The sequence below is a fragment of the Ascaphus truei genome, unplaced genomic scaffold (genome assembly GCF_040206685.1).
Source record: "Ascaphus truei isolate aAscTru1 unplaced genomic scaffold, aAscTru1.hap1 HAP1_SCAFFOLD_537, whole genome shotgun sequence".
Taxonomy (NCBI): Eukaryota; Metazoa; Chordata; class Amphibia; order Anura; family Ascaphidae; genus Ascaphus; species Ascaphus truei.
The window spans coordinates 179,081-199,253 of NW_027456868.1; the positions used below are offsets into that span (position 1 = coordinate 179,081).

General features: G+C 48.0%; 9 non-coding genes across 9 annotated transcripts; all 9 read left to right on the forward strand.

The window, feature by feature from the left end:
- Window positions 1-427: 427 nt before the first annotated feature.
- Window positions 428-498, forward strand: TRNAG-GCC (transfer RNA glycine (anticodon GCC)). Its single transcript has one exon. It is a non-coding gene; the product is annotated as a tRNA-Gly (tRNA).
- A 1,145-nt stretch (window positions 499-1,643) lies between these two features.
- Window positions 1,644-1,714, forward strand: TRNAG-GCC (transfer RNA glycine (anticodon GCC)). The gene has a single exon. It is a non-coding gene; the product is annotated as a tRNA-Gly (tRNA).
- Window positions 1,715-2,862: 1,148 nt separating this feature from the next.
- On the forward strand, window positions 2,863-2,933 carry TRNAG-GCC (transfer RNA glycine (anticodon GCC)). Its single transcript has one exon. It is a non-coding gene; the product is annotated as a tRNA-Gly (tRNA).
- A 4,725-nt stretch (window positions 2,934-7,658) lies between these two features.
- TRNAG-GCC (transfer RNA glycine (anticodon GCC)) lies at window positions 7,659-7,729 on the forward strand. Its single transcript has one exon. It is a non-coding gene; the product is annotated as a tRNA-Gly (tRNA).
- A 467-nt stretch (window positions 7,730-8,196) lies between these two features.
- Window positions 8,197-8,267, forward strand: TRNAG-GCC (transfer RNA glycine (anticodon GCC)). The gene has a single exon. It is a non-coding gene; the product is annotated as a tRNA-Gly (tRNA).
- A 1,163-nt stretch (window positions 8,268-9,430) lies between these two features.
- On the forward strand, window positions 9,431-9,501 carry TRNAG-GCC (transfer RNA glycine (anticodon GCC)). The gene has a single exon. It is a non-coding gene; the product is annotated as a tRNA-Gly (tRNA).
- A 1,154-nt stretch (window positions 9,502-10,655) lies between these two features.
- On the forward strand, window positions 10,656-10,726 carry TRNAG-GCC (transfer RNA glycine (anticodon GCC)). Its single transcript has one exon. It is a non-coding gene; the product is annotated as a tRNA-Gly (tRNA).
- A 2,335-nt stretch (window positions 10,727-13,061) lies between these two features.
- On the forward strand, window positions 13,062-13,132 carry TRNAG-GCC (transfer RNA glycine (anticodon GCC)). Its single transcript has one exon. It is a non-coding gene; the product is annotated as a tRNA-Gly (tRNA).
- A 2,366-nt stretch (window positions 13,133-15,498) lies between these two features.
- TRNAG-GCC (transfer RNA glycine (anticodon GCC)) lies at window positions 15,499-15,569 on the forward strand. The gene has a single exon. It is a non-coding gene; the product is annotated as a tRNA-Gly (tRNA).
- The last annotated feature ends 4,604 nt before the right edge of the window (window positions 15,570-20,173 follow it).

Consider the following 20,173-nt stretch of genomic DNA (forward strand, 5'->3'; position numbering starts at 1 on the left):
ATGCGGTATCATCCCACGCTCAGTACCGGCAGGGAACAGTCACAGTTGGCACTGCTATCTTTATCATCTTTGAGCTGATGGTTGGTCGTTCAGATGACTTTCCTTAATCATTGCAACATAGTGCCGCCCGGCCAAACTTGATATATACCGCGACATATTGCAATGTGCCATATTATATTGCCGTTATAGTAATGAAACCATTGGAGGTGGTTGGGTAGCGCTCACAAGCCCATCTTTTGGTCAGTCAGTCACGATGTTTCCTTTTACCGCTTGTGACACCAGGATCCCTTGAAAGGTGTGCGAAGGTTAAACTTTCATTTAGGCCACTGGAATGTGTTGTCGCATGCTGGTATATCCTCTCTGATTGTTGACATCGGCGTTTCTTTTCACGATGGCCTCTGCGAACTGTATCCTTCATTGCAGTGCAGCATTGGTGGTTCAGTGGTAGAATTCTCGCCTGCCACGCGGGAGGCCCGGGTTCGATTCCCGGCCAATGCATCCTTTTTCCTTTAATTGCCGTTCACGATGCCCGTGAATGCGTCCCTGTTGTCATGGTTGAAGGCCAATGCTCTGGATTGGGAAATATGTGTAGACAGAGATGAGAAATCAAATGACACACACAAATGGCTTACCTTTTGAAGCAAGCAAGGGTTTCGCCTCACTATGTTCTTGACATTCAAGGTAGGCCATATACCTTTGTGTGGACTGTAGTGTCCTGTACGCTAAATAATTCAATCTACATTATTCTGAGGCTATTGCTAGCTACACTCAGAATACAAAACAGGGTTGAGTTGGGTGGGTGGGTGGGTGGGTGGGGGGGGGGTGGAAGGGAAGGATGAGAACCGCTCAACGCGTGTGCGTGCCTGCCTGCCGAGACATCAGAGCGAATGACGTCATCGCACCCGACGTGTTTCTTACTCCTCTACGTACGGAGCTTCGTCAGGGCAAATCAGTGGGACTAGCCAGCCTCGCAGCTAGATAAACGGATGTGTCTCGGTGGTTACCAGACTGCAACGTCTGGTTGACTCTTCCGGGGTTCCGCATGCAGGCAACTATTGTGGATACTTCCCTAATTCATCCAGGACAGCGACATTTTACCACCAGTCACTCGTGAAGTATTTCTCGCATAGATTCAAAGCGTGTATCGATAATACCGCGCATGGGAATTATCACCATTTAACTGACGGCTAGGTTAAAACATTTAAAACCATATAGCATGCGGTATCATCCCACGCTCAGTACCGGCAGGGAACAGTCACAGTTGGCACTGCTATCTTTATCATCTTTGAGCTGATGGTTGGTCGTTCAGATGACTTTCCTTAATCATTGCAACATAGTGCCGCCCGGCCAAACTTGATATATACCGCGACATATTGCAATGTGCCATATTATATTGCCGTTATAGTAATGAAACCATTGGAGGTGGTTGGGTAGCGCTCACAAGCCCATCTTTTGGTCAGTCAGTCACGATGTTTCCTTTTACCGCTTGTGACACCAGGATCCCTTGAAAGGTGTGCGAAGGTTAAACTTTCATTTAGGCCACTGGAATGTGTTGTCGCATGCTGGTATATCCTCTCTGATTGTTGACATCGGCGTTTCTTTTCACGATGGCCTCTGCGAACTGTATCCTTCATTGCAGTGCAGCATTGGTGGTTCAGTGGTAGAATTCTCGCCTGCCACGCGGGAGGCCCGGGTTCGATTCCCGGCCAATGCATCCTTTTTCCTTTAATTGCCGTTCACGATGCCCGTGAATGCGTCCCTGTTGTCATGGTTGAAGGCCAATGCTCTGGATTGGGAAATATGTGTAGACAGAGATGAGAAATCAAATGACACACACAAATGGCTTACCTTTTGAAGCAAGCAAGGGTTTCGCCTCACTATGTTCTTGACATTCAAGGTAGGCCATATACCTTTGTGTGGACTGTAGTGTCCTGTACGCTAAATAATTCAATCTACATTATTCTGAGGCTATTGCTAGCTACACTCAGAATACAAAACAGGGTTGAGTTGGGTGGGTGGGGGGGGGGGTGGGTGGGGGGGGGTGGAAGGGAAGGATGAGAACCGCTCAACGCGTGTGCGTGCCTGCCTGCCGAGACATCAGAGCGAATGACGTCATCGCACCCGACGTGTTTCTTACTCCTCTACGTACGGAGCTTCGTCAGGGCAAATCAGTGGGACTAGCCAGCCTCGCAGCTAGATAAACGGATGTGTCTCGGTGGTTACCAGACTGCAACGTCTGGTTGACTCTTCCGGGGTTCCGCATGCAGGCAACTATTGTGGATACTTCCCTAATTCATCCAGGACAGCGACATTTTACCACCAGTCACTCGTGAAGTATTTCTCGCATAGATTCAAAGCGTGTATCGATAATACCGCGCATGGGAATTATCACCATTTAACTGACGGCTAGGTTAAAACATTTAAAACCATATAGCATGCGGTATCATCCCACGCTCAGTACCGGCAGGGAACAGTCACAGTTGGCACTGCTATCTTTATCATCTTTGAGCTGATGGTTGGTCGTTCAGATGACTTTCCTTAATCATTGCAACATAGTGCCGCCCGGCCAAACTTGATATATACCGCGACATATTGCAATGTGCCATATTATATTGCCGTTATAGTAATGAAACCATTGGAGGTGGTTGGGTAGCGCTCACAAGCCCATCTTTTGGTCAGTCAGTCACGATGTTTCCTTTTACCGCTTGTGACACCAGGATCCCTTGAAAGGTGTGCGAAGGTTAAACTTTCATTTAGGCCACTGGAATGTGTTGTCGCATGCTGGTATATCCTCTCTGATTGTTGACATCGGCGTTTCTTTTCACGATGGCCTCTGCGAACTGTATCCTTCATTGCAGTGCAGCATTGGTGGTTCAGTGGTAGAATTCTCGCCTGCCACGCGGGAGGCCCGGGTTCGATTCCCGGCCAATGCATCCTTTTTCCTTTAATTGCCGTTCACGATGCCCGTGAATGCGTCCCTGTTGTCATGGTTGAAGGCCAATGCTCTGGATTGGGAAATATGTGTAGACAGAGATGAGAAATCAAATGACACACACAAATGGCTTACCTTTTGAAGCAAGCAAGGGTTTCGCCTCACTATGTTCTTGACATTCAAGGTAGGCCATATACCTTTGTGTGGACTGTAGTGTCCTGTACGCTAAATAATTCAATCTACATTATTCTGAGGCTATTGCTAGCTACACTCAGAATACAAAACAGGGTTGAGTTGGGTGGGTGGGTGGGGGGGGGGTGGAAGGGAAGGATGAGAACCGCTCAACGCGTGTGCGTGCCTGCCTGCCGAGACATCAGAGCGAATGACGTCATCGCACCCGACGTGTTTCTTACTCCTCTACGTACGGAGCTTCGTCAGGGCAAATCAGTGGGACTAGCCAGCCTCGCAGCTAGATAAACGGATGTGTCTCGGTGGTTACCAGACTGCAACGTCTGGTTGACTCTTCCGGGGTTCCGCATGCAGGCAACTATTGTGGATACTTCCCTAATTCATCCAGGACAGCGACATTTTACCACCAGTCACTCGTGAAGTATTTCTCGCATAGATTCAAAGCGTGTATCGATAATACCGCGCATGGGAATTATCACCATTTAACTGACGGCTAGGTTAAAACATTTAAAACCATATAGCATGCGGTATCATCCCACGCTCAGTACCGGCAGGGAACAGTCACAGTTGGCACTGCTATCTTTATCATCTTTGAGCTGATGGTTGGTCGTTCAGATGACTTTCCTTAATCATTGCAACATAGTGCCGCCCGGCCAAACTTGATATATACCGCGACATATTGCAATGTGCCATATTATATTGCCGTTATAGTAATGAAACCATTGGAGGTGGTTGGGTAGCGCTCACAAGCCCATCTTTTGGTCAGTCAGTCACGATGTTTCCTTTTACCGCTTGTGACACCAGGATCCCTTGAAAGGTGTGCGAAGGTTAAACTTTCATTTAGGCCACTGGAATGTGTTGTCGCATGCTGGTATATCCTCTCTGATTGTTGACATCGGCGTTTCTTTTCACGATGGCCTCTGCGAACTGTATCCTTCATTGCAGTGCAGCATTGGTGGTTCAGTGGTAGAATTCGGGTTCGATTCCCGGCCAATGCATCCTTTTTCCTTTAATTGCCGTTCACGATGCCCGTGAATGCGTCCCTGTTGTCATGGTTGAAGGCCAATGCTCTGGATTGGGAAATATGTGTAGACAGAGATGAGAAATCAAATGACACACACAAATGGCTTACCTTTTGAAGCAAGCAAGGGTTTCGCCTCACTATGTTCTTGACATTCAAGGTAGGCCATATACCTTTGTGTGGACTGTAGTGTCCTGTACGCTAAATAATTCAATCTACATTATTCTGAGGCTATTGCTAGCTACACTCAGAATACAAAACAGGGTTGAGTTGGGTGGGTGGGTGGGGGGGGGGGTGGAAGGGAAGGATGAGAACCGCTCAACGCGTGTGCGTGCCTGCCTGCCGAGACATCAGAGCGAATGACGTCATCGCACCCGACGTGTTTCTTACTCCTCTACGTACGGAGCTTCGTCAGGGCAAATCAGTGGGACTAGCCAGCCTCGCAGCTAGATAAACGGATGTGTCTCGGTGGTTACCAGACTGCAACGTCTGGTTGACTCTTCCGGGGTTCCGCATGCAGGCAACTATTGTGGATACTTCCCTAATTCATCCAGGACAGCGACATTTTACCACCAGTCACTCGTGAAGTATTTCTCGCATAGATTCAAAGCGTGTATCGATAATACCGCGCATGGGAATTATCACCATTTAACTGACGGCTAGGTTAAAACATTTAAAACCATATAGCATGCGGTATCATCCCACGCTCAGTACCGGCAGGGAACAGTCACAGTTGGCACTGCTATCTTTATCATCTTTGAGCTGATGGTTGGTCGTTCAGATGACTTTCCTTAATCATTGCAACATAGTGCCGCCCGGCCAAACTTGATATATACCGCGACATATTGCAATGTGCCATATTATATTGCCGTTATAGTAATGAAACCATTGGAGGTGGTTGGGTAGCGCTCACAAGCCCATCTTTTGGTCAGTCAGTCACGATGTTTCCTTTTACCGCTTGTGACACCAGGATCCCTTGAAAGGTGTGCGAAGGTTAAACTTTCATTTAGGCCACTGGAATGTGTTGTCGCATGCTGGTATATCCTCTCTGATTGTTGACATCGGCGTTTCTTTTCACGATGGCCTCTGCGAACTGTATCCTTCATTGCAGTGCAGCATTGGTGGTTCAGTGGTAGAATTCGGGTTCGATTCCCGGCCAATGCATCCTTTTTCCTTTAATTGCCGTTCACGATGCCCGTGAATGCGTCCCTGTTGTCATGGTTGAAGGCCAATGCTCTGGATTGGGAAATATGTGTAGACAGAGATGAGAAATCAAATGACACACACAAATGGCTTACCTTTTGAAGCAAGCAAGGGTTTCGCCTCACTATGTTCTTGACATTCAAGGTAGGCCATATACCTTTGTGTGGACTGTAGTGTCCTGTACGCTAAATAATTCAATCTACATTATTCTGAGGCTATTGCTAGCTACACTCAGAATACAAAACAGGGTTGAGTTGGGTGGGTGGGTGGGTGGGTGGGTGGGTGGGGGGGGGGTGGAAGGGAAGGATGAGAACCGCTCAACGCGTGTGCGTGCCTGCCTGCCGAGACATCAGAGCGAATGACGTCATCGCACCCGACGTGTTTCTTACTCCTCTACGTACGGAGCTTCGTCAGGGCAAATCAGTGGGACTAGCCAGCCTCGCAGCTAGATAAACGGATGTGTCTCGGTGGTTACCAGACTGCAACGTCTGGTTGACTCTTCCGGGGTTCCGCATGCAGGCAACTATTGTGGATACTTCCCTAATTCATCCAGGACAGCGACATTTTACCACCAGTCACTCGTGAAGTATTTCTCGCATAGATTCAAAGCGTGTATCGATAATACCGCGCATGGGAATTATCACCATTTAACTGACGGCTAGGTTAAAACATTTAAAACCATATAGCATGCGGTATCATCCCACGCTCAGTACCGGCAGGGAACAGTCACAGTTGGCACTGCTATCTTTATCATCTTTGAGCTGATGGTTGGTCGTTCAGATGACTTTCCTTAATCATTGCAACATAGTGCCGCCCGGCCAAACTTGATATATACCGCGACATATTGCAATGTGCCATATTATATTGCCGTTATAGTAATGAAACCATTGGAGGTGGTTGGGTAGCGCTCACAAGCCCATCTTTTGGTCAGTCAGTCACGATGTTTCCTTTTACCGCTTGTGACACCAGGATCCCTTGAAAGGTGTGCGAAGGTTAAACTTTCATTTAGGCCACTGGAATGTGTTGTCGCATGCTGGTATATCCTCTCTGATTGTTGACATCGGCGTTTCTTTTCACGATGGCCTCTGCGAACTGTATCCTTCATTGCAGTGCAGCATTGGTGGTTCAGTGGTAGAATTCGGGTTCGATTCCCGGCCAATGCATCCTTTTTCCTTTAATTGCCGTTCACGATGCCCGTGAATGCGTCCCTGTTGTCATGGTTGAAGGCCAATGCTCTGGATTGGGAAATATGTGTAGACAGAGATGAGAAATCAAATGACACACACAAATGGCTTACCTTTTGAAGCAAGCAAGGGTTTCGCCTCACTATGTTCTTGACATTCAAGGTAGGCCATATACCTTTGTGTGGACTGTAGTGTCCTGTACGCTAAATAATTCAATCTACATTATTCTGAGGCTATTGCTAGCTACACTCAGAATACAAAACAGGGTTGAGTTGGGTGGGTGGGTGGGTGGGTGGGTGGGGGGGGGGGTGGAAGGGAAGGATGAGAACCGCTCAACGCGTGTGCGTGCCTGCCTGCCGAGACATCAGAGCGAATGACGTCATCGCACCCGACGTGTTTCTTACTCCTCTACGTACGGAGCTTCGTCAGGGCAAATCAGTGGGACTAGCCAGCCTCGCAGCTAGATAAACGGATGTGTCTCGGTGGTTACCAGACTGCAACGTCTGGTTGACTCTTCCGGGGTTCCGCATGCAGGCAACTATTGTGGATACTTCCCTAATTCATCCAGGACAGCGACATTTTACCACCAGTCACTCATGAAGTATTTCTCGCATAGATTCAAAGCGTGTATCGATAATACCGCGCATGGGAATTATCACCATTTAACTGACGGCTAGGTTAAAACATTTAAAACCATATAGCATGCGGTATCATCCCACGCTCAGTACCGGCAGGGAACAGTCACAGTTGGCACTGCTATCTTTATCATCTTTGAGCTGATGGTTGGTCGTTCAGATGACTTTCCTTAATCATTGCAACATAGTGCCGCCCGGCCAAACTTGATATATACCGCGACATATTGCAATGTGCCATATTATATTGCCGTTATAGTAATGAAACCATTGGAGGTGGTTGGGTAGCGCTCACAAGCCCATCTTTTGGTCAGTCAGTCACGATGTTTCCTTTTACCGCTTGTGACACCAGGATCCCTTGAAAGGTGTGCGAAGGTTAAACTTTCATTTAGGCCACTGGAATGTGTTGTCGCATGCTGGTATATCCTCTCTGATTGTTGACATCGGCGTTTCTTTTCACGATGGCCTCTGCGAACTGTATCCTTCATTGCAGTGCAGCATTGGTGGTTCAGTGGTAGAATTCTCGCCTGCCACGCGGGAGGCCCGGGTTCGATTCCCGGCCAATGCATCCTTTTTCCTTTAATTGCCGTTCACGATGCCCGTGAATGCGTCCCTGTTGTCATGGTTGAAGGCCAATGCTCTGGATTGGGAAATATGTGTAGACAGAGATGAGAAATCAAATGACACACACAAATGGCTTACCTTTTGAAGCAAGCAAGGGTTTCGCCTCACTATGTTCTTGACATTCAAGGTAGGCCATATACCTTTGTGTGGACTGTATTATATTGCCGTTATAGTAATGAAACCATTGGAGGTGGTTGGGTAGCGCTCACAAGCCCATCTTTTGGTCAGTCAGTCACGATGTTTCCTTTTACCGCTTGTGACACCAGGATCCCTTGAAAGGTGTGCGAAGGTTAAACTTTCATTTAGGCCACTGGAATGTGTTGTCGCATGCTGGTATATCCTCTCTGATTGTTGACATCGGCGTTTCTTTTCACGATGGCCTCTGCGAACTGTATCCTTCATTGCAGTGCAGCATTGGTGGTTCAGTGGTAGAATTCTCGCCTGCCACGCGGGAGGCCCGGGTTCGATTCCCGGCCAATGCATCCTTTTTCCTTTAATTGCCGTTCACGATGCCCGTGAATGCGTCCCTGTTGTCATGGTTGAAGGCCAATGCTCTGGATTGGGAAATATGTGTAGACAGAGATGAGAAATCAAATGACACACACAAATGGCTTACCTTTTGAAGCAAGCAAGGGTTTCGCCTCACTATGTTCTTGACATTCAAGGTAGGCCATATACCTTTGTGTGGACTGTAGTGTCCTGTACGCTAAATAATTCAATCTACATTATTCTGAGGCTATTGCTAGCTACACTCAGAATACAAAACAGGGTTGAGTTGGGTGGGTGGGTGGGTGGGTGGGTGGGGGGGGGTGGGTGGGGGGGGGGTGGAAGGGAAGGATGAGAACCGCTCAACGCGTGTGCGTGCCTGCCTGCCGAGACATCAGAGCGAATGACGTCATCGCACCCGACGTGTTTCTTACTCCTCTACGTACGGAGCTTCGTCAGGGCAAATCAGTGGGACTAGCCAGCCTCGCAGCTAGATAAACGGATGTGTCTCGGTGGTTACCAGACTGCAACGTCTGGTTGACTCTTCCGGGGTTCCGCATGCAGGCAACTATTGTGGATACTTCCCTAATTCATCCAGGACAGCGACATTTTACCACCAGTCACTCGTGAAGTATTTCTCGCATAGATTCAAAGCGTGTATCGATAATACCGCGCATGGGAATTATCACCATTTAACTGACGGCTAGGTTAAAACATTTAAAACCATATAGCATGCGGTATCATCCCACGCTCAGTACCGGCAGGGAACAGTCACAGTTGGCACTGCTATCTTTATCATCTTTGAGCTGATGGTTGGTCGTTCAGATGACTTTCCTTAATCATTGCAACATAGTGCCGCCCGGCCAAACTTGATATATACCGCGACATATTGCAATGTGCCATATTATATTGCCGTTATAGTAATGAAACCATTGGAGGTGGTTGGGTAGCGCTCACAAGCCCATCTTTTGGTCAGTCAGTCACGATGTTTCCTTTTACCGCTTGTGACACCAGGATCCCTTGAAAGGTGTGCGAAGGTTAAACTTTCATTTAGGCCACTGGAATGTGTTGTCGCATGCTGGTATATCCTCTCTGATTGTTGACATCGGCGTTTCTTTTCACGATGGCCTCTGCGAACTGTATCCTTCATTGCAGTGCAGCATTGGTGGTTCAGTGGTAGAATTCTCGCCTGCCACGCGGGAGGCCCGGGTTCGATTCCCGGCCAATGCATCCTTTTTCCTTTAATTGCCGTTCACGATGCCCGTGAATGCGTCCCTGTTGTCATGGTTGAAGGCCAATGCTCTGGATTGGGAAATATGTGTAGACAGAGATGAGAAATCAAATGACACACACAAATGGCTTACCTTTTGAAGCAAGCAAGGGTTTCGCCTCACTATGTTCTTGACATTCAAGGTAGGCCATATACCTTTGTGTGGACTGTAGTGTCCTGTACGCTAAATAATTCAATCTACATTATTCTGAGGCTATTGCTAGCTACACTCAGAATACAAAACAGGGTTGAGTTGGGTGGGTGGGTGGGTGGGTGGGTGGGTGGGGGGGGGGGTGGAAGGGAAGGATGAGAACCGCTCAACGCGTGTGCGTGCCTGCCTGCCGAGACATCAGAGCGAATGACGTCATCGCACCCGACGTGTTTCTTACTCCTCTACGTACGGAGCTTCGTCAGGGCAAATCAGTGGGACTAGCCAGCCTCGCAGCTAGATAAACGGATGTGTCTCGGTGGTTACCAGACTGCAACGTCTGGTTGACTCTTCCGGGGTTCCGCATGCAGGCAACTATTGTGGATACTTCCCTAATTCATCCAGGACAGCGACATTTTACCACCAGTCACTCGTGAAGTATTTCTCGCATAGATTCAAAGCGTGTATCGATAATACCGCGCATGGGAATTATCACCATTTAACTGACGGCTAGGTTAAAACATTTAAAACCATATAGCATGCGGTATCATCCCACGCTCAGTACCGGCAGGGAACAGTCACAGTTGGCACTGCTATCTTTATCATCTTTGAGCTGATGGTTGGTCGTTCAGATGACTTTCCTTAATCATTGCAACATAGTGCCGCCCGGCCAAACTTGATATATACCGCGACATATTGCAATGTGCCATATTATATTGCCGTTATAGTAATGAAACCATTGGAGGTGGTTGGGTAGCGCTCACAAGCCCATCTTTTGGTCAGTCAGTCACGATGTTTCCTTTTACCGCTTGTGACACCAGGATCCCTTGAAAGGTGTGCGAAGGTTAAACTTTCATTTAGGCCACTGGAATGTGTTGTCGCATGCTGGTATATCCTCTCTGATTGTTGACATCGGCGTTTCTTTTCACGATGGCCTCTGCGAACTGTATCCTTCATTGCAGTGCAGCATTGGTGGTTCAGTGGTAGAATTCTCGCCTGCCACGCGGGAGGCCCGGGTTCGATTCCCGGCCAATGCATCCTTTTTCCTTTAATTGCCGTTCACGATGCCCGTGAATGCGTCCCTGTTGTCATGGTTGAAGGCCAATGCTCTGGATTGGGAAATATGTGTAGACAGAGATGAGAAATCAAATGACACACACAAATGGCTTACCTTTTGAAGCAAGCAAGGGTTTCGCCTCACTATGTTCTTGACATTCAAGGTAGGCCATATACCTTTGTGTGGACTGTAGTGTCCTGTACGCTAAATAATTCAATCTACATTATTCTGAGGCTATTGCTAGCTACACTCAGAATACAAAACAGGGTTGAGTTGGGTGGGTGGGTGGGGGGGGGGGTGGAAGGGAAGGATGAGAACCGCTCAACGCGTGTGCGTGCCTGCCTGCCGAGACATCAGAGCGAATGACGTCATCGCACCCGACGTGTTTCTTACTCCTCTACGTACGGAGCTTCGTCAGGGCAAATCAGTGGGACTAGCCAGCCTCGCAGCTAGATAAACGGATGTGTCTCGGTGGTTACCAGACTGCAACGTCTGGTTGACTCTTCCGGGGTTCCGCATGCAGGCAACTATTGTGGATACTTCCCTAATTCATCCAGGACAGCGACATTTTACCACCAGTCACTCGTGAAGTATTTCTCGCATAGATTCAAAGCGTGTATCGATAATACCGCGCATGGGAATTATCACCATTTAACTGACGGCTAGGTTAAAACATTTAAAACCATATAGCATGCGGTATCATCCCACGCTCAGTACCGGCAGGGAACAGTCACAGTTGGCACTGCTATCTTTATCATCTTTGAGCTGATGGTTGGTCGTTCAGATGACTTTCCTTAATCATTGCAACATAGTGCCGCCCGGCCAAACTTGATATATACCGCGACATATTGCAATGTGCCATATTATATTGCCGTTATAGTAATGAAACCATTGGAGGTGGTTGGGTAGCGCTCACAAGCCCATCTTTTGGTCAGTCAGTCACGATGTTTCCTTTTACCGCTTGTGACACCAGGATCCCTTGAAAGGTGTGCGAAGGTTAAACTTTCATTTAGGCCACTGGAATGTGTTGTCGCATGCTGGTATATCCTCTCTGATTGTTGACATCGGCGTTTCTTTTCACGATGGCCTCTGCGAACTGTATCCTTCATTGCAGTGCAGCATTGGTGGTTCAGTGGTAGAATTCGGGTTCGATTCCCGGCCAATGCATCCTTTTTCCTTTAATTGCCGTTCACGATGCCCGTGAATGCGTCCCTGTTGTCATGGTTGAAGGCCAATGCTCTGGATTGGGAAATATGTGTAGACAGAGATGAGAAATCAAATGACACACACAAATGGCTTACCTTTTGAAGCAAGCAAGGGTTTCGCCTCACTATGTTCTTGACATTCAAGGTAGGCCATATACCTTTGTGTGGACTGTAGTGTCCTGTACGCTAAATAATTCAATCTACATTATTCTGAGGCTATTGCTAGCTACACTCAGAATACAAAACAGGGTTGAGTTGGGTGGGTGGGGGGGGGGTGGGTGGGGGGGGGGTGGAAGGGAAGGATGAGAACCGCTCAACGCGTGTGCGTGCCTGCCTGCCGAGACATCAGAGCGAATGACGTCATCGCACCCGACGTGTTTCTTACTCCTCTACGTACGGAGCTTCGTCAGGGCAAATCAGTGGGACTAGCCAGCCTCGCAGCTAGATAAACGGATGTGTCTCGGTGGTTACCAGACTGCAACGTCTGGTTGACTCTTCCGGGGTTCCGCATGCAGGCAACTATTGTGGATACTTCCCTAATTCATCCAGGACAGCGACATTTTACCACCAGTCACTCGTGAAGTATTTCTCGCATAGATTCAAAGCGTGTATCGATAATACCGCGCATGGGAATTATCACCATTTAACTGACGGCTAGGTTAAAACATTTAAAACCATATAGCATGCGGTATCATCCCACGCTCAGTACCGGCAGGGAACAGTCACAGTTGGCACTGCTATCTTTATCATCTTTGAGCTGATGGTTGGTCGTTCAGATGACTTTCCTTAATCATTGCAACATAGTGCCGCCCGGCCAAACTTGATATATACCGCGACATATTGCAATGTGCCATATTATATTGCCGTTATAGTAATGAAACCATTGGAGGTGGTTGGGTAGCGCTCACAAGCCCATCTTTTGGTCAGTCAGTCACGATGTTTCCTTTTACCGCTTGTGACACCAGGATCCCTTGAAAGGTGTGCGAAGGTTAAACTTTCATTTAGGCCACTGGAATGTGTTGTCGCATGCTGGTATATCCTCTCTGATTGTTGACATCGGCGTTTCTTTTCACGATGGCCTCTGCGAACTGTATCCTTCATTGCAGTGCAGCATTGGTGGTTCAGTGGTAGAATTCTCGCCTGCCACGCGGGAGGCCCGGGTTCGATTCCCGGCCAATGCATCCTTTTTCCTTTAATTGCCGTTCACGATGCCCGTGAATGCGTCCCTGTTGTCATGGTTGAAGGCCAATGCTCTGGATTGGGAAATATGTGTAGACAGAGATGAGAAATCAAATGACACACACAAATGGCTTACCTTTTGAAGCAAGCAAGGGTTTCGCCTCACTATGTTCTTGACATTCAAGGTAGGCCATATACCTTTGTGTGGACTGTAGTGTCCTGTACGCTAAATAATTCAATCTACATTATTCTGAGGCTATTGCTAGCTACACTCAGAATACAAAACAGGGTTGAGTTGGGTGGGTGGGTGGGTGGGTGGGTGGGTGGGGGGGGGGGTGGAAGGGAAGGATGAGAACCGCTCAACGCGTGTGCGTGCCTGCCTGCCGAGACATCAGAGCGAATGACGTCATCGCACCCGACGTGTTTCTTACTCCTCTACGTACGGAGCTTCGTCAGGGCAAATCAGTGGGACTAGCCAGCCTCGCAGCTAGATAAACGGATGTGTCTCGGTGGTTACCAGACTGCAACGTCTGGTTGACTCTTCCGGGGTTCCGCATGCAGGCAACTATTGTGGATACTTCCCTAATTCATCCAGGACAGCGACATTTTACCACCAGTCACTCGTGAAGTATTTCTCGCATAGATTCAAAGCGTGTATCGATAATACCGCGCATGGGAATTATCACCATTTAACTGACGGCTAGGTTAAAACATTTAAAACCATATAGCATGCGGTATCATCCCACGCTCAGTACCGGCAGGGAACAGTCACAGTTGGCACTGCTATCTTTATCATCTTTGAGCTGATGGTTGGTCGTTCAGATGACTTTCCTTAATCATTGCAACATAGTGCCGCCCGGCCAAACTTGATATATACCGCGACATATTGCAATGTGCCATATTATATTGCCGTTATAGTAATGAAACCATTGGAGGTGGTTGGGTAGCGCTCACAAGCCCATCTTTTGGTCAGTCAGTCACGATGTTTCCTTTTACCGCTTGTGACACCAGGATCCCTTGAAAGGTGTGCGAAGGTTAAACTTTCATTTAGGCCACTGGAATGTGTTGTCGCATGCTGGTATATCCTCTCTGATTGTTGACATCGGCGTTTCTTTTCACGATGGCCTCTGCGAACTGTATCCTTCATTGCAGTGCAGCATTGGTGGTTCAGTGGTAGAATTCGGGTTCGATTCCCGGCCAATGCATCCTTTTTCCTTTAATTGCCGTTCACGATGCCCGTGAATGCGTCCCTGTTGTCATGGTTGAAGGCCAATGCTCTGGATTGGGAAATATGTGTAGACAGAGATGAGAAATCAAATGACACACACAAATGGCTTACCTTTTGAAGCAAGCAAGGGTTTCGCCTCACTATGTTCTTGACATTCAAGGTAGGCCATATACCTTTGTGTGGACTGTAGTGTCCTGTACGCTAAATAATTCAATCTACATTATTCTGAGGCTATTGCTAGCTACACTCAGAATACAAAACAGGGTTGAGTTGGGTGGGTGGGTGGGTGGGTGGGTGGGGGGGGGTGGGTGGGGGGGGGGTGGAAGGGAAGGATGAGAACCGCTCAACGCGTGTGCGTGCCTGCCTGCCGAGACATCAGAGCGAATGACGTCATCGCACCCGACGTGTTTCTTACTCCTCTACGTACGGAGCTTCGTCAGGGCAAATCAGTGGGACTAGCCAGCCTCGCAGCTAGATAAACGGATGTGTCTCGGTGGTTACCAGACTGCAACGTCTGGTTGACTCTTCCGGGGTTCCGCATGCAGGCAACTATTGTGGATACTTCCCTAATTCATCCAGGACAGCGACATTTTACCACCAGTCACTCGTGAAGTATTTCTCGCATAGATTCAAAGCGTGTATCGATAATACCGCGCATGGGAATTATCACCATTTAACTGACGGCTAGGTTAAAACATTTAAAACCATATAGCATGCGGTATCATCCCACGCTCAGTACCGGCAGGGAACAGTCACAGTTGGCACTGCTATCTTTATCATCTTTGAGCTGATGGTTGGTCGTTCAGATGACTTTCCTTAATCATTGCAACATAGTGCCGCCCGGCCAAACTTGATATATACCGCGACATATTGCAATGTGCCATATTATATTGCCGTTATAGTAATGAAACCATTGGAGGTGGTTGGGTAGCGCTCACAAGCCCATCTTTTGGTCAGTCAGTCACGATGTTTCCTTTTACCGCTTGTGACACCAGGATCCCTTGAAAGGTGTGCGAAGGTTAAACTTTCATTTAGGCCACTGGAATGTGTTGTCGCATGCTGGTATATCCTCTCTGATTGTTGACATCGGCGTTTCTTTTCACGATGGCCTCTGCGAACTGTATCCTTCATTGCAGTGCAGCATTGGTGGTTCAGTGGTAGAATTCTCGCCTGCCACGCGGGAGGCCCGGGTTCGATTCCCGGCCAATGCATCCTTTTTCCTTTAATTGCCGTTCACGATGCCCGTGAATGCGTCCCTGTTGTCATGGTTGAAGGCCAATGCTCTGGATTGGGAAATATGTGTAGACAGAGATGAGAAATCAAATGACACACACAAATGGCTTACCTTTTGAAGCAAGCAAGGGTTTCGCCTCACTATGTTCTTGACATTCAAGGTAGGCCATATACCTTTGTGTGGACTGTAGTGTCCTGTACGCTAAATAATTCAATCTACATTATTCTGAGGCTATTGCTAGCTACACTCAGAATACAAAACAGGGTTGAGTTGGGTGGGTGGGTGGGGGGGGGGTGGAAGGGAAGGATGAGAACCGCTCAACGCGTGTGCGTGCCTGCCTGCCGAGACATCAGAGCGAATGACGTCATCGCACCCGACGTGTTTCTTACTCCTCTACGTACGGAGCTTCGTCAGGGCAAATCAGTGGGACTAGCCAGCCTCGCAGCTAGATAAACGGATGTGTCTCGGTGGTTACCAGACTGCAACGTCTGGTTGACTCTTCCGGGGTTCCGCATGCAGGCAACTATTGTGGATACTTCCCTAATTCATCCAGGACAGCGACATTTTACCACCAGTCACTCGTGAAGTATTTCTCGCATAGATTCAAAGCGTGTATCGATAATACCGCGCATGGGAATTATCACCATTTAACTGACGGCTAGGTTAAAACATTTAAAACCATATAGCATGCGGTATCATCCCACGCTCAGTACCGGCAGGGAACAGTCACAGTTGGCACTGCTATCTTTATCATCTTTGAGCTGATGGTTGGTCGTTCAGATGACTTTCCTTAATCATTGCAACATAGTGCCGCCCGGCCAAACTTGATATATACCGCGACATATTGCAATGTGCCATATTATATTGCCGTTATAGTAATGAAACCATTGGAGGTGGTTGGGTAGCGCTCACAAGCCCATCTTTTGGTCAGTCAGTCACGATGTTTCCTTTTACCGCTTGTGACACCAGGATCCCTTGAAAGGTGTGCGAAGGTTAAACTTTCATTTAGGCCACTGGAATGTGTTGTCGCATGCTGGTATATCCTCTCTGATTGTTGACATCGGCGTTTCTTTTCACGATGGCCTCTGCGAACTGTATCCTTCATTGCAGTGCAGCATTGGTGGTTCAGTGGTAGAATTCGGGTTCGATTCCCGGCCAATGCATCCTTTTTCCTTTAATTGCCGTTCACGATGCCCGTGAATGCGTCCCTGTTGTCATGGTTGAAGGCCAATGCTCTGGATTGGGAAATATGTGTAGACAGAGATGAGAAATCAAATGACACACACAAATGGCTTACCTTTTGAAGCAAGCAAGGGTTTCGCCTCACTATGTTCTTGACATTCAAGGTAGGCCATATACCTTTGTGTGGACTGTAGTGTCCTGTACGCTAAATAATTCAATCTACATTATTCTGAGGCTATTGCTAGCTACACTCAGAATACAAAACAGGGTTGAGTTGGGTGGGTGGGTGGGGGGGGGGGTGGAAGGGAAGGATGAGAACCGCTCAACGCGTGTGCGTGCCTGCCTGCCGAGACATCAGAGCGAATGACGTCATCGCACCCGACGTGTTTCTTACTCCTCTACGTACGGAGCTTCGTCAGGGCAAATCAGTGGGACTAGCCAGCCTCGCAGCTAGATAAACGGATGTGTCTCGGTGGTTACCAGACTGCAACGTCTGGTTGACTCTTCCGGGGTTCCGCATGCAGGCAACTATTGTGGATACTTCCCTAATTCATCCAGGACAGCGACATTTTACCACCAGTCACTCGTGAAGTATTTCTCGCATAGATTCAAAGCGTGTATCGATAATACCGCGCATGGGAATTATCACCATTTAACTGACGGCTAGGTTAAAACATTTAAAACCATATAGCATGCGGTATCATCCCACGCTCAGTACCGGCAGGGAACAGTCACAGTTGGCACTGCTATCTTTATCATCTTTGAGCTGATGGTTGGTCGTTCAGATGACTTTCCTTAATCATTGCAACATAGTGCCGCCCGGCCAAACTTGATATATACCGCGACATATTGCAATGTGCCATATTATATTGCCGTTATAGTAATGAAACCATTGGAGGTGGTTGGGTAGCGCTCACAAGCCCATCTTTTGGTCAGTCAGTCACGATGTTTCCTTTTACCGCTTGTGACACCAGGATCCCTTGAAAGGTGTGCGAAGGTTAAACTTTCATTTAGGCCACTGGAATGTGTTGTCGCATGCTGGTATATCCTCTCTGATTGTTGACATCGGCGTTTCTTTTCACGATGGCCTCTGCGAACTGTATCCTTCATTGCAGTGCAGCATTGGTGGTTCAGTGGTAGAATTCGGGTTCGATTCCCGGCCAATGCATCCTTTTTCCTTTAATTGCCGTTCACGATGCCCGTGAATGCGTCCCTGTTGTCATGGTTGAAGGCCAATGCTCTGGATTGGGAAATATGTGTAGACAGAGATGAGAAATCAAATGACACACACAAATGGCTTACCTTTTGAAGCAAGCAAGGGTTTCGCCTCACTATGTTCTTGACATTCAAGGTAGGCCATATACCTTTGTGTGGACTGTAGTGTCCTGTACGCTAAATAATTCAATCTACATTATTCTGAGGCTATTGCTAGCTACACTCAGAATACAAAACAGGGTTGAGTTGGGTGGGTGGGTGGGTGGGTGGGTGGGTGGGGGGGGGGGTGGAAGGGAAGGATGAGAACCGCTCAACGCGTGTGCGTGCCTGCCTGCCGAGACATCAGAGCGAATGACGTCATCGCACCCGACGTGTTTCTTACTCCTCTACGTACGGAGCTTCGTCAGGGCAAATCAGTGGGACTAGCCAGCCTCGCAGCTAGATAAACGGATGTGTCTCGGTGGTTACCAGACTGCAACGTCTGGTTGACTCTTCCGGGGTTCCGCATGCAGGCAACTATTGTGGATACTTCCCTAATTCATCCAGGACAGCGACATTTTACCACCAGTCACTCGTGAAGTATTTCTCGCATAGATTCAAAGCGTGTATCGATAATACCGCGCATGGGAATTATCACCATTTAACTGACGGCTAGGTTAAAACATTTAAAACCATATAGCATGCGGTATCATCCCACGCTCAGTACCGGCAGGGAACAGTCACAGTTGGCACTGCTATCTTTATCATCTTTGAGCTGATGGTTGGTCGTTCAGATGACTTTCCTTAATCATTGCAACATAGTGCCGCCCGGCCAAACTTGATATATACCGCGACATATTGCAATGTGCCATATTATATTGCCGTTATAGTAATGAAACCATTGGAGGTGGTTGGGTAGCGCTCACAAGCCCATCTTTTGGTCAGTCAGTCACGATGTTTCCTTTTACCGCTTGTGACACCAGGATCCCTTGAAAGGTGTGCGAAGGTTAAACTTTCATTTAGGCCACTGGAATGTGTTGTCGCATGCTGGTATATCCTCTCTGATTGTTGACATCGGCGTTTCTTTTCACGATGGCCTCTGCGAACTGTATCCTTCATTGCAGTGCAGCATTGGTGGTTCAGTGGTAGAATTCGGGTTCGATTCCCGGCCAATGCATCCTTTTTCCTTTAATTGCCGTTCACGATGCCCGTGAATGCGTCCCTGTTGTCATGGTTGAAGGCCAATGCTCTGGATTGGGAAATATGTGTAGACAGAGATGAGAAATCAAATGACACACACAAATGGCTTACCTTTTGAAGCAAGCAAGGGTTTCGCCTCACTATGTTCTTGACATTCAAGGTAGGCCATATACCTTTGTGTGGACTGTAGTGTCCTGTACGCTAAATAATTCAATCTACATTATTCTGAGGCTATTGCTAGCTACACTCAGAATACAAAACAGGGTTGAGTTGGGTGGGTGGGTGGGTGGGTGGGTGGGGGGGGGGGTGGAAGGGAAGGATGAGAACCGCTCAACGCGTGTGCGTGCCTGCCTGCCGAGACATCAGAGCGAATGACGTCATCGCACCCGACGTGTTTCTTACTCCTCTACGTACGGAGCTTCGTCAGGGCAAATCAGTGGGACTAGCCAGCCTCGCAGCTAGATAAACGGATGTGTCTCGGTGGTTACCAGACTGCAACGTCTGGTTGACTCTTCCGGGGTTCCGCATGCAGGCAACTATTGTGGATACTTCCCTAATTCATCCAGGACAGCGACATTTTACCACCAGTCACTCGTGAAGTATTTCTCGCATAGATTCAAAGCGTGTATCGATAATACCGCGCATGGGAATTATCACCATTTAACTGACGGCTAGGTTAAAACATTTAAAACCATATAGCATGCGGTATCATCCCACGCTCAGTACCGGCAGGGAACAGTCACAGTTGGCACTGCTATCTTTATCATCTTTGAGCTGATGGTTGGTCGTTCAGATGACTTTCCTTAATCATTGCAACATAGTGCCGCCCGGCCAAACTTGATATATACCGCGACATATTGCAATGTGCCATATTATATTGCCGTTATAGTAATGAAACCATTGGAGGTGGTTGGGTAGCGCTCACAAGCCCATCTTTTGGTCAGTCAGTCACGATGTTTCCTTTTACCGCTTGTGACACCAGGATCCCTTGAAAGGTGTGCGAAG